Here is a 14,531-nt window from a genome sequence, read left to right as displayed (position 1 = left end):
CGACTTTATACTTGTTCTTGTAGACCCACTTGCAGCCAATTGGTTTGGTTCCTAATGGAGGATCAACCAGCTTCCAAGTGCCATTCTTTATGAGGGCATCATACTCCTTTTGCATCACTTCTTTCCATTCATCATGAGAATAAACTTCTTTGAAGAAAGTTGGTTCAAAATCTATAGACAAGTTCAATTTAAAATCATAAGAAACACCCATATCAATAGCTGAATTAGAGTCATCTACATCACCTCCATTTTTCCGGTTTGAATTTCTAGTTCCTGTCTTTCCAACCTCATCAGGATGAACACTTTCAAGTGTCTTTGTCAGCCACTTTGGGGGACCTTTCTCAGATCGTCCAGGATGCTCCGCTAATTGAGTTGGGACTAAATCAAGGTTGAGTCTCCCAATTCTATCAATCACATCACTTAAAGCATCATCCGTTGTTGGAGTTTCATGCAGCGGAGAGTGTTTTTCAGAAGAAGATTCCACATGTTGATCTAGTATAGGAATCCCCCCTTCAAGATGCGGAATCTGATTATTAAATTCTTGAAATGATTTTGCATTTGCGAATCTATCCAAGCGATCAAATTGCTGCTCAACAACATTGTCAGTTTTGGATGATTCAAGAAAAATTACATCTCTAGATACAACAAACTTTTTATTTACTTCATCATAGAGACGATATGCTTTGGAGGTGTTTGAATACCCTAGGAAGATACATTTACAACTTCTAGCACCAAGTTTTTTTCTATGTACCTTTGGTATCAAGGCATAACAGGTGGAACCAAAGACCCTAAGATGCTTTACCGAAGGAACATGTCCATACCACATTTCATAGGGAGTCTTGTTTCTAATAGCATTAGATGGACATCTATTCTTTATATATGCAGCACATAGAACAACATTAGCCCAAAACATTATCTTTACTTTTTTGAAGAAGGGCATGGATCACGTACCATATTTAAGATTGTCCTATTCATTCTTTTAGCTACACCATTCCGTTGGGGATTATAAGGCACAGTTGTTTGATGTTTGATCCCATGTTGGGGAAGATAGTTTTCAAATTCATTTGATGTGTATTCTTTTCCATTATCAGTGTGAATAGATCCAATATGAGATTGTGCATCATTTTCAATCCATTTATGAAAGTTCTTGAATGTTTGAAAAGCATCAGATTTGTTCTTCAATAAATAAACCCAACACATTTTGGTGTAGTCATCAATAAATGTCATCATATATTTATTTCCATTTGCAGAAGGAACAGGCATTGGACCACATAAATCTAAATGAATGAGTTCAAGTTTTCTATGTGCTCTTGAATGTGAATCATGAAAAGACTGTTTGCTATGCTTTCCTAGAATGCAAGCACCACATTGCTTAATTTTCCAAGGAATTGTAGGCAAACCAGCAACACCATTTTTCTTCAACAAGCGGAGGCTGTCATAGTTCAAATGTCCAAATCTAGCATGCCATAATAAACTTGATGGAAGTGTAACTTCTTCATAATGAGAATTGTATGAGAAATGTTGTGCACGAGTAGAGGTTCCTTGCAGCTTGAGAAGCCTTTCTTCTTCTATTCCCCTCATGACAAGTGAGTGGTCAGATGCTTTTCTTACCTCAAGCTTGCCATCAAACATATGAATGGAGTGACCTTGCTGGTGGATGTGGACCAAGGACAACAAGTTTCTCTTGAGCTGTGGTAGATATAGAACATGATGTAGAAGAAAGTCTGGAAGACCAAGCAGTTTAAGCCTGATTGTGCCAAGCCCTGATGGCTTGACTTTTGATTGGTCTGCAAAGTATACTGCTCCATCAACATTGCCAGTAAATTCTTCAAAAAAATCTTTTCTATGAGTCATCTAGTATGTTGCTCCTGAATCAAGCAACCAATCATTTTTACAAGAAGCAAGTGAAGCATTAAATAAATCTTCATTTACTCCAATATTACATTGTGCCACAACATAGTGAGCAGATTCAGGTGCTTTACCTTTGTCTGTATCATCAGTTTTACCTTTCTGTTGGTTTCTTTGCTACTCAATTTTGTCCCATGGTAACTTGCATGTAGAGGCATCATGTGATCCATTTCTTTTGCAGCGTATGTAATACAAATCTGCTTTTTCTCCTTGAGAGTGTCTGCCCCCCCACCTTTGAAATATATTCCTCTTCCTCTTCGACCACCTCTTCCTCTGGAAGAATCTTAAGCAGGATTCTTTTCTTTATGAACAAGGCACACAACCCCTTCAAAAGATTCAGGGGCTGTCTTCTTTCCAAAAGATTTCTCTCTTTTAGCAAACTTTTTCACAAGAGAGTCAAAGGTGATATCTTTGAGATTTCCATTTGCTTGCAATGACTCAAGATAATTGGAGTCAGTAGGATAAAGTGCCTTGAGAAAAGCGATAAGAGGAATATCCAATTCAACCTTAGTGGATTTGATATCATGCATTATCGACTTTACTTTAGATGCAAGAGCAAGAGGATCATTATTTTGCAGTTGAAGAGTGAAGAGTTTAATCATAAGTTGAACAACTTCAAGTGCAGAATGTGAGTCATAGAGTTCTTTCAGCTTTTGTAAGGCTTCAAAAGCAGTTGAAAATGGCGAAATATGGCGACTCACCTCTTCATTTATAGATGCTGTGATTAATGCATAAGCTTTTCTGTTCTTGTTTTCCCAAATGAAAAGCTCTTTGTCTGAGGTAGGCTGTTCTAGCTCTTTGTCTCCGTCTCCAACACACACTCCTTTCCACAACTCATTGAAAATGAGGGTGTGTTTTATCATCCGGGACCACTCAGGATAGTTCTCTTTGCCAGTGAGAACTATTCCCACAATGGATATGATTGAATGCATTGTAAAATCTTGTACTGTAAAAAAAATTGTGTACTGTAAAAAATATACTTCTGCTGCCAATATATAAAATATTTTCACTTCTGGTGTTAAAGAAAAACTGCACTATAATGGAAATATTCTGAAAAAAATGCAATTTTTTTAGCAATATGACAGAGGTGTTGCTGCAAAATTATTAGTTGCAGAGCAAGAAGTGATCCATCGCACTCAGAGTGGCGTGCAAGTAGAACACGCACTTAAATACGCACCACACCAGCGTCCTGAAATCTTATGCTGAAATCCAAATAATTTTAAAGTGCCCATGCGTTCAAGATACATTCAACGTTATATGCCAAAAAAGCTTCAGCATTCAAGATACATAGCCCAACAACGTTCAGGATACATTCAACGTTATATGTCAAAAAAACTTCAGCATTCAAGATACATTCAACGTTACCAACAACGTTCAAGATACATTCAACGTTATATGCCAAAAAAACTTCAGCGTTCAAGATACATTCAACGCATACAATGACAACAGCATTAATATAATGTAGCGTGAATACAATGCCAACGTAAATACCAACGTTATAGTACCAGTTCTCTCTAGCAAGGTACGGAGGTGAGGCTCTACCAGAAACCCCAAGGTTGTTATTTTGAATCCTCATATGAAGGCTCCATGGCTCGTATCAAGTAGGCAGCTTTCCACCAAGGCTTCTCGCAAGTCTGCAAACACACCATTAATGCAGTAAACTTTCACACCAGCATGGCCTCAAGGCATGTAGCGATTCAGAAGGTTTTCAGGTCTGAGGCTGTCAGGTCAGAGGATTCAGAATTAATTATGGCAGACAGAGCGCACAGGGGCAGTGGACAGAGAGCGCAGTAGGCAGAAGGGAGTTACAACTATTTTTGGGAGCTGGCTCTGATACCATGTCAGACCAGGCAGTAACTCCTCAAAGCAAAATTGATTCGTATATTTTATTCCTTCAGGTTGGTCTTCATTATATACATGAGGGAGAGACTGTTCACTTCATCTCCCGATGACTGTTCATATTACTTATTATTTATTTACATTATATTCACCCAATCCTGATGATTAGGTGTCAACATGTTTTTTCATTAAAAAACCCTTCAAAACCCCTAAACACAATAAAATTATCCACAAATTGTTCTCTCATTACACATCAAAATTCACAAGGTTTAAATGAGATTTAATGGATTCAAAATTTTAAAAATATGAAAGGAGTCGAATTTTCATTACCACATTCCACTAAAAATGCATTACCTGTATTCATGTATTCACTATTATGACAAAGAAAATAACTATTAGATAAATATATGGTCCATACCTTTCTCAATGAATTATGTGATTTATATCATGGAATATAAGAGGCCTCAATAAAAAGGAAAATGGTTCCTCTTAAGAAATAAAGTCATGACATAAAAATTAGACATCTTGCTATTACAAAAACAAAGTGTAGTGCTTGGCACATATAGAATATCATCATAGCATGTTGTCCAAGTAGTGACATAATAGAAAAAATGTTTATGAAATGGTAGAGGGAATAACCATCCTCTAGAAAATTTCTAATATCATCCTCTTAGATGTTACAATGGAGAATCACCTCATTTAAGAACCTGCTAGGAAATTAGATCCAAAGAAATATGCACAATAGCCAAATTTTATGGCCCATCAATGTCCGAGCTAAAGGGATCCTTCATTGACTCTATGCAGTAAGTAGGGGGAAGGAATAAAATAAAATGGATTCAATGAGGGGATTGCAACATTGTCAACTCTTTATTTGAGAAAAATGAGGGAGTTCACAAAATATGGGGAAGAGAAACCCATTTTAATCAATTCAATAAGAACCTTAAGCTCATAAACATCCAAACCATATATGGCCTTGATACTTGGAACAATAGAAGAAGAAGACATCAAATGGAGGTAGTATGTTTGGATAAGTTCTTGGTATTTAAATTATTTTGGGAAATGGTATATGGAGTGCTTGATGTGGAGAAGATAGAGGGAGACTATCTTTTTTTCTCTTGTGCACTTGTGAGATGTAAGTGTAGGTGCCAAAGTGGATTTGAAAATGTGTATGATTTCTATTTGTGAATATCCGGTGGCGCAACCAACTATGGTTGGGAGTTATTCCTAGCTAAGAGATCAATTTGGTGACTAGGGTTTGTTGTATATGGTGGATGACCTAGCTAGGGTTTAAAGAGCATGAGTTATATTGGATTGTATTATGTTGTTGGTATCTACTTGTAACTTCATCCTATGTATATATGAATATTTCCTTGCTATCACTTTGTCTTCTTGTAGATCTAATTTTCAACTTGTTTTCTCATAATGATTGAGTAATTTTTAGAGATAGTTATGCATGTTGATTTTACATGATAATGAGCATATTTTGTTAACAAATTTGGAAAATATATGGAAGTTAGGTGGGGATATTTATGGCTATAATAAATATGTTGTAATAAGTAATTTTAGATATATTATATGTTGGGAATAATGCCCTAAGTGAAAGAAAATAAATTCCCTTGAAGTACAATCATTTGTTTTTTATTTTCTTGTGTTTCCTTGTGTATCTAGTTGGATAGAAGTGAAATATATATTACTATAAGTCACCTTTAGCTTCAGTCATAAGGTTGAGTTCTGATGAGACTCATAGATCTATAAAATATGAAGGTTGAGGTGAAATTTTTGAGTTTATATTTCAAGATGACTTTTAAGAAATTCAAGAAAATGTTAGTATAAATCAATCCATGTCATAATGATGTATTAAAACATAATTAGGTGATATATACTTTATGAAAAAATGAATACAAATGCTTTTACATATTCATGAAAATGTATTCATATGTATGGTCCTCAATAATAAAAATGCATAGTCAAGTCTCCTTCAATATCTTTGTTATGAGTGTTGATTTCTAACAATAGAATACAACATGGAAAAGGATAAACAATAAGGTATAAACTATGAAGATAATTTTTCATCAACAACTTAATTTATTGGCATTTTTTGTTAGCTTTCAAAAAAAAAGGTGGTAAGTCCATTAAATGGATTTTTTTGAAGACATGGATAGAGTTTATATGGATCAACCATAGTGTTTTATTACCAAAGGTAATCATCATAGGTCCTTGAATGTGAATTTACCATGACGCATTTTGACAAGACACTAACTCTATTCAAGTCCAACGTAAGGATAAGTGGTCCTATGCATATGAGGTTCAAATTGTTCTGATATCTATTCAGATTCTTTTGGGAGAGCCAAATAATGGATCCCCTCTTAATAGCCATGTGGCAACAATATGGAACAATCAAGAAGAATTTAAAAAGGTGGTATAGAAGCAGTACAAGGAAGCAGGTGGGATAACTGGTCAATAATATGAATTCATGCCATTTTCAAGCCTAAGATTCTTTGCATTTGGTGGAAGTGAGATTCTTGAATGTGAATTTATCAGGATGCATTTTGACAAGACACTAACTATATTCAAGTCCAGCGTAATGATAAATGATCCTATGCATATGAGGTTCAAATTGTTCTGTTGTCTATTTAGAGTCTCTCGGTAGAGTAAAATAATGAATCTCCTATTAATAACCATGTGACAACAATATGGAACAATCAAGAAGAATTTAAAAAGGTAGTATAGAAGCAGTACAAGGAAGTGGGTGGGATAACGAGTCAATAATTTGAAGCCAAGTCGTTTTCAAGCCTAATATTCTTTGTGTTTGGTGCAATCAAATTGTGCTAGGTGCTAGTTCTACAATTTTTTAAAAACCCTAGATTTGCATGGGTTCAAGAAGGAATGTAGACTTATCATTGCTTAAACTTGATGCCTGAATCTGACAATTACTATGGATTATTAAAGGATTCCACGTCAGGAAGGGAACGTCGAATTGAATGTAGGGAGGATCCATCGAGAAACAAGCAAGGGAACACTAAATCGAATGTAGGGAGGAGACACTAAGAAACCCTCGAGTTTTCAAGATTGAATGTAGGGAGGAGCCACCGAGGAAGAATCAAGGGAATGTTGAATCAAATGTAGGGAGGAGCCACCGAGAAAGCCTTAAGTCTACAAGAATCGAATGTAGGTGGGATCCATCAAGAAAATCTCAAGGGAATGTTGAATCAAATGTAGAGAGCAACCATCGAGAAAACCTCAAGTCTGAAATAATTGAATGTAAAGAGCGGAGCCACCGAGAAACTCTTAGGCATGCAAGAATCTAAGTTAGGGAGTGGAACCACCAAGAAACCCTCAGGTCTGCAAGAATCAAATGTAGGGAGTGGAGCCACCAGGAAACACTCATGGTCTATATATCTCTAATCTATGCAATGACATGCCAAAACCATATATTTAGACAAATGACATGCCAAAATCATATATTGAGACGAGATAGAAATTAATTATTATAATAATTTAATAATATAAAAATTAATATATATGGATTTTGATTTAATAATATAATTTATTTTGTAATTTCAAAAAAAATATTATTAAAAAAAATAAAATCAATAACTATGTGATCGAAAATAATGATTAATTTTATTGATTAATAATCGATTTACACTACTGGTTACATTTAAAAAAATTCATGTAATTTGAATTAGTAGAAGTAGAGTTTAGTTGATAATTTTATCAATTTTTATAGGATGTCTTAAATCAATATCATTAATACACATTCAATCCATATTTTGGTGAGTAGAAGAGAATCTTGAAACAAATAGTGTCAATTCATGGCATTCAATACTCAATAGAAGGTGTTAGTTAGCCATAAGCATCCATGACTCATAATATTATAATCTTCATGTATTTTCATGTGATTTGATCTATCAACCTCTACATTGGCTTGAAAATATCAACATAGTATCCCTCAAACATATCTTGCAGTTGAGCCCTACAATGCATTTGCCAATCATCCTAAAACTCCTTGAAATTCCCCTGGATGAGCACTTCCCATTCAATCACAAGGTTGGTTGACCACAAGGCATAGAATAGACAGTGATGGGATGTACTGTTAAGTCAATCCATGATGTGAAGGTCACCGATTCGAAACTCCATGGGAAAAAATCTCATCATGTTAAGGGTTGGTGTGTTCCAAGGTAGGTTTAATCCCCAGGTGATTTTAATGGATTAGATGCCCCTGGGTCACAGTTTTTCAAGCCAAATTCAAGCCCGATGTACTCTATTGATAAATCAGGGCACTTGACAAACAAGAAAAAAAAGAAAAGCAAGGTTGGTTAGTGGACAATCTATGAAGCTTCTTGTGAATGTAGAAATCCTTTACAAGAGAAGTCACCTTTACAAATTATAAAATGGGAGAGTATCCTTTTCTATTTAAATTACTCATTATTGCTTCATGAAAATTTGTATACACATTGGCATAGTGTCATAAATGTAGGATTATTTTTGGAGTGAGTTATGGGGGATATATATATATATATATATATATATATATATATATATAGATAGATAGATATTCTTGGCTTATTAGGGCCTGACCCAGGTTCAGAGGTTATTTAGCCAGACAAATCCCGGTACTACTGACCCTTTCAACAATAGTCTGTGGAGCGCGGACTAAGGTCTCACCCGAGGTAGTATGGGAGGGTGCTACAACTAGGTTTCGGCACCTTGGAGATGTCTAATGAGTTCAAGAGGTATGCGGTTCGACTCTGCGCACACGTCGCTATGCACACTTTCTTGTACCTCGCAGCCTGAGATGCTACCTTTGTGCAACACTACTCGGGGGCCAAACACTGTTATTACCCAAATCCTTACTAGTATTCCATTGCTAGTTGATTAACTTAGCCTATTTGTATGCATTAATATACTTAGAAATATAAATAATTCATATAGCTGCGCACGGTAAATAAACAATACATTTGTAATTTATAACAAACATGCATTAACCCAAGAACAGATGCACATAATTATGATAAACCTTCTCTTTATTATTTTATTCCTTGGTTATAGACTCGACTTTTCCCTGCGCACTCAGCTGTAGGGGTCCGCACACTCAGCTGCAGACTACTAGGCCTCTGTGCATTCAGCTACAAAGCCTTCTCCTACTCTACGACTCAAGACACACTTAGACACTTCGACTCTTGCTCTTCGTTTCTACTTCCCTATCTCCTTAGTTATCTTTTACATGTAGAGCCTCTATCTATTTATACAATCCCATGGTCCGCAGACCATGGGTAGGCCAACATTACATTTCAAAACTAGGGTGGACAACCCTGTCACTCTATCTTACATTTTGCGCTCTATGCCCATAATTCATGGAGTCTTTACAACAATATCGGGTCAAAAATTGGGCTTTGAGCCCCAAAACATGCCTTGGGGGGATTCCATGCCCAAAAGGCCCCCAACACAAACATCGTGACTCACCCTCAAGTCACTCAGTTGGAGCGATGATCTTGGCTCGAAGTCCCTCCAACTGTTCTTGAACTGTACTGAGGTCCGCAGTGCACTGAGCTGCTACTTGCTGGATCTACTACATCCACTGTTCTGAGACCTCTGTGTCTAGGATGCTTCTATGCATTAATGTGTGCATCTCGTGTATGTGCGTGAGATTTCCTTCGATGTTTGCCGTGATAGTGAAGGCCTCATCGATCCAACGTTGAAAGCACTCTTTGAGAACTACCTCCTTGTGTCACGTCGCATCCACCTGCTCCTTCAATGCTTTGGCTTGCTACATCCTCGCAAGCCTCTGGGCGAGGACTACTATCTGTGCAGTTCCTCGGAGACATGCATATGGTAGCCATTGCTTGCTTATCCTTCTTGGGTCTTGGCGTACACAGTGATTTAGGGATCTCTGCCACAACCCCGACACCTTCTGGAACATCCTCCACAATTGGGGTCTGTGAATCCTCGCTAGGTGTCACCTCTTCTATTCCCAAACCATTCTTAGTTGTTGTCATTGTATCTGGGCTATAATCTGTCACTCGCAAATTTAGGGGCTCAATCAACGCTTGACTCACAATGCTCAGGGCTCTACTCAATCGCTCAATTCTCAAATGACCAAGTGTTGTTTGCTGGGCAACCCTTTGTGTTTTATAGCGCTTTTTAAATTCGAATTTGACCATTCCCCCCAATTCCGGTTCATTAATGCTTTCTTGGCGGTAGATTTTCCCAAATCTTGCCCATAAATCGCGTCTTAAATGTCCACCGCCCACTCCATTTGGCCTTAAGTCGATCATCCCATCATGAATAGTGACTTCAACGGTCACTTTCTGGCCAATCCGTGCAGTAGCGCAGTCCCCCATGCAGGGTCGCGGACCTTGTGACTCTCTGCTTTTGCACACATCTCCAACATTGTGTAGCTCTCGGGAAGGATATTTTATAGTCCCACGCTCCCTTCCAACTGCCTGGAGTGCTAAGACTGTCCTTCCCTTGGCTAGTTAGGTGGTCGCACCACCCGTGTGGGGCTCCATCCTATCCTCCAGCACGGTTCTTGGAGAATCCCCACCTTCTATTGTTGTGCTCAAAATCGTGCAATTCACCATTTGCAATGCGCTACCCTAGTCACTACGCTTAGCGATATGTGGTCAAAGCCAAGGCATCAGGCTAACCAATTCACAACGATAGTTCTCAAACTTGTCAGTCTGATCGTACGCACCTTGACTTACCATTCTAGTGGTTTCGATGAGAAACTCTTCCTTTATCTCATCCTCCAGCTTCTCGACCTCTGCGTTTATCAAAGCACTTTTCTCTCTTATCCGTACCATTTATTTTTCAAATTCGCGGAGTCTGAGATTTCCCTAGCTGATTTCTTCTTCAAGTCCCATGTGTTCTGTTCTTTTCGGGTGTGTAATTCCTTCTTTCTAGGCTTCATGAAGCGTCGTGTGTATGGGTGCTGCTAAGTGCGGACTAGGCTTTGCATGCTCCATAGGGATTACAACCTCTACTTCATATTTAGCTTCGGAAGTGCCCGTGCGGTTAGTGTTTTGCACATGGTCCTATAAGTCCATAGAACCGTTGGTATGCACAAGTCCCAGTCAGTGTGTCTCGCATGGTGGACCATGTTCAGTACTTCGCATACTTTGTCAAAGGCTTCCCCATGGATAATCTGTAGTGCACTTGGTCTTATCATACTTCATTGTTCATGCCATTGTCTTGCCTACTCCTACTTATTTGTCCTGTTTCCTGTCGCGAGGACGGTGTTCATTTGTGCAGGTTGCGCACCATACGCATGTACCCATCTGGAGAGGTGGGTGCGTAGGTTGTTTCATCCATAATACCCGGCTTTCATTCATAGATGAGGTTTTCCAAACTACCTAAGCATCATCCTTCTGCATTCATGCCAGTCCTAAAAACTTCCTTGATGTGTACCCCACCATCTTGTGGGCGTAGAGCGCAGTGCCCATTTCAGAGCGTCGAAATGCTGCTATTCTGGTACTTCACTTTCAAATTTGTTTAGGAAATCATCCACCTTGCTCAACTCATCATACATAGGTAGATCTCTTACCTCTATTGTCACGCAGTGTAGTGACCTTATCATCATGTTGCAGTTGAGCATGGTTACCTCGTGTAACTAGTTCTTCCATTGTTCTATTTCCTCGTTCAAATCTGATGTGCAGGAGCTTTCGCACTCCCACGAAATCGTTCCATCCACTGTTGGATTCACCCAGTCCTGCTCCCATGTAGTTATCTTGTAGATACATTCTAGATCATTGTCGCGCACTCACTCTGTGTAGCAGGATCCTTTTGCAGGGTCTAAAGGTACTACAACGCAGAGATACCTTTTCTCAAAAATAATCTTGCGATTCTTTAGATTTATCACTCTATTCATGTCAGTGGCCCAATCTATTCATAGCAGCATGAGATAGGGATTGCTTCAATCAGCAATCTCTATCACTTCAAAATCTGCAAGTGCGCTCGCACCTTCGATATCTACCATTATTCCCTGAAATCTTCCCATCGGTAGGATCTTTTGCTAGTTCGTCATTCACAATTGAATAGGAGACCATTATAACGTGGGCCTACCCATGCGCTCCCATGTTTACTTCGGCAGGACGTTCGCGTCCGATCCTAGATCCAAAATTACTTGATTCATTTCATATTCTCTGATTTGCGCAGTCAATCTCATCTCCCTTCCTATTCACGTTGTGTGTTTCCTAAGCTTCTGGACTATGTGCGGTTCCCCTGATCCAACACATCTAATGATGAGTTCTTGCAGCCCCTTCACCACTTTGCTGTTGCGCAACGGCTTCATGCATGTCTCCAGAAAGGTAGTAAGCATTGATGGGTCCATCTCCGGTTCTATTTTGTCTTTACTACCTGAAGTGGAGGCCTTCGTGAAGCTCTTCTTAGCTTCCATGAATGTATCCTTTGCGCGCTCCAAATTGAAATCTGGTTCCTTTGTTGGAGCCTTGCAAACCCAGGAACTCTCTTCGGGCTACTTGCCTTTGTCATCTCCTATTGTGATACTGCTTCGGAGCATGATGTTTACATTCGGGTCCTCCTCACATGACTCATACCTCATCATTTGCAGGTTTTGAGTCGGGGGAGGTTGGAGTGTTCCTTTATCGCGTAACCTCGCTATCAGTGTGGGGCAGTCCTCCATCTCATGATCAAACTGGGTACAATATAAACATGATTCTCTCGTTGGATTTGTACAATCATGGGCATAATTCCCTGGCCCTCCATAATTGTAACAAATCAGTTGTCCACGACCCCTTCCTGGTCCCATTCCACCTCGACCTCGTCCACGCCCCTGAAATCCAGTGCGTGCCATCCCTGCATTTTGATCGAGGGCTCGCGTTATGGTCTGGACTCTATAGGTAGGAGTCCGATCTATCATCAATTCATAACTTTTATAGGTACACTCATCGTGGCCTACTGGCCTGCAGAAATTACAGAACAACTGCTGAGACGTCTGAGTATACTTCTGTAATAGATGGTAGTTATCTGTAGCATGCTTCCCTCCTATCTGACAAATCGCGCACCATAATCCAGGTGCCGCGCTTGGTCCTACTTGTGCCTCTGGTCTCAATGACATGGGCCCTCCTCCCACCAGGTAGTTCGTGAAAACTGGACAATGGTCCTTGTCATGTCCTTGGCCTTTGCCCTTATTGCACCATACCTCCTCGTGCACTTCTGGGTGAGTTGTCCTGTCCTGTTTCAAACTTTGCATCTCTAGACATATTTTTTTCAACTCCTCATGGATTGGTTGGACTCCCAGGTTAAAGTCTTGTATCTAGGTCTCGTGCAGTCTCATTGCGATCTCCAAAGCTTTGGCCTGAGTGGATAGCTGCTACTGTGACAACGCGGTCCTTAGATGCGGCATTCGTGATGCTACAAACCATGCACGGTGCTGTCCATCCATCAAGGTCATGTTGGCTTCACGCATCATACCCTTTAGTCTTTGATCCAACTCCTAGGGGGTCTCGCCTGGAAGCATTGCGATTTCCTTAAACCCGATAATCGACTATGTCTTTGATTTTGGCGTGCTAAATTCCTGGTTTAACGCAACTTGGATATCCGCGATCCCTGCATTTGGATTGTCATTGGAATGCTTAATGTATGACGTCAGTGTGTGATCCTTTAACACACTTACCTTTGTTTCCTTCTTTATATTGTCATCCGTGACTCCTTGTGCTTCCCATACAACCTTTACCACGAACGAAAATTGGTCCAGATCTTCGTTCACTACTCTTTTGAACACCGACAATTTTATCGAACTTGCCATATTGAACTATGGTGGCGGCGGAGGTGGTGTGGGCAGAGATGGGGGTGAATATGGAGAAATTGGTGGTGGTGTAGGTGGGGGTGGTATGTGTAGAATTCACTGTCTTATTAGACTAATCGCACTTCTTGGTGAGACTTTTGCGAGCTCTTCCTCGCTTTCTCGTGGAGGTGAAATCAAGGGGCTAGTTTCTATCTCTGCACTACCTTCGTTTCTATAGATCCTCCCACTTCGTGTAGCCCCAAACATAAATTTATTCGCATAACCCACTTTTCACATAGTAGCATTTTAATCCAAGTGTTCAAAGGTTTAACGTACTTACCTCATGGGCCTTTGAGGAAGCGTCGTTCTGCCTCCCTGTAGCTGACTGAATTATCTACCGCGAACTCGGTGATAAACCCTCCTATAATCCAATCGAGCCAATGGTCCATAGCGCGCACGATCTTATCTTCCGATGCTTCGAGTTTGTGCACCAACTCTGGAGTCCACCCAATAGGTTTGTCGAGCCTACACCTTCCTTAACTGTTTGCTAACTTTGTGATCCACTCGTACAACTCAGAGGGAAAGGATGCAAAGAAAATTTCGTGGATTTCTATATATAAGTAGCGCTCTAACCACTCTTCCTTTGATACCCATGGATTCCTGTTTTGCTGCACCACAAACTCGTGAATTTTTCTTTCCAACCACTCTTCAATTTCTTTCTTTGTTGGATTCCAGTGACACGACATTAGACATCTCTTATGCAGATCCCGATCCTGACAATGAAACCATTTGTTGGCTTATTGGGGCCTGACCCAGGTTTAGAGGAGATTTAGCCAAACAAATCCCAATACTATTGGCCCTTTCGGCAGCAGTCCGTGGAGCGCGGACTGAGCTCTCACCCGAAGTAGTATGGGAGGTTGCTAGAACTAGGTTTTCGCACCCTAGAGATGTCTGATGAGTTCAAGATGTTTGTTGTTCAACCCTGTGTGCACATCACTACGCGCACTTTCCCGTACCTTGCAGCCTGAGATGTTAC

The sequence above is a fragment of the Pinus tabuliformis genome, chromosome 8, assembly GCF_031772625.1.
Source record: "Pinus tabuliformis cultivar Carrire ecotype Pingquan chromosome 8, CPIR1, whole genome shotgun sequence".
In the NCBI taxonomy this organism is placed as follows: domain Eukaryota; kingdom Viridiplantae; phylum Streptophyta; class Pinopsida; order Pinales; family Pinaceae; genus Pinus; species Pinus tabuliformis.
Note: the sequence above shows the minus strand (reverse complement) of the source record.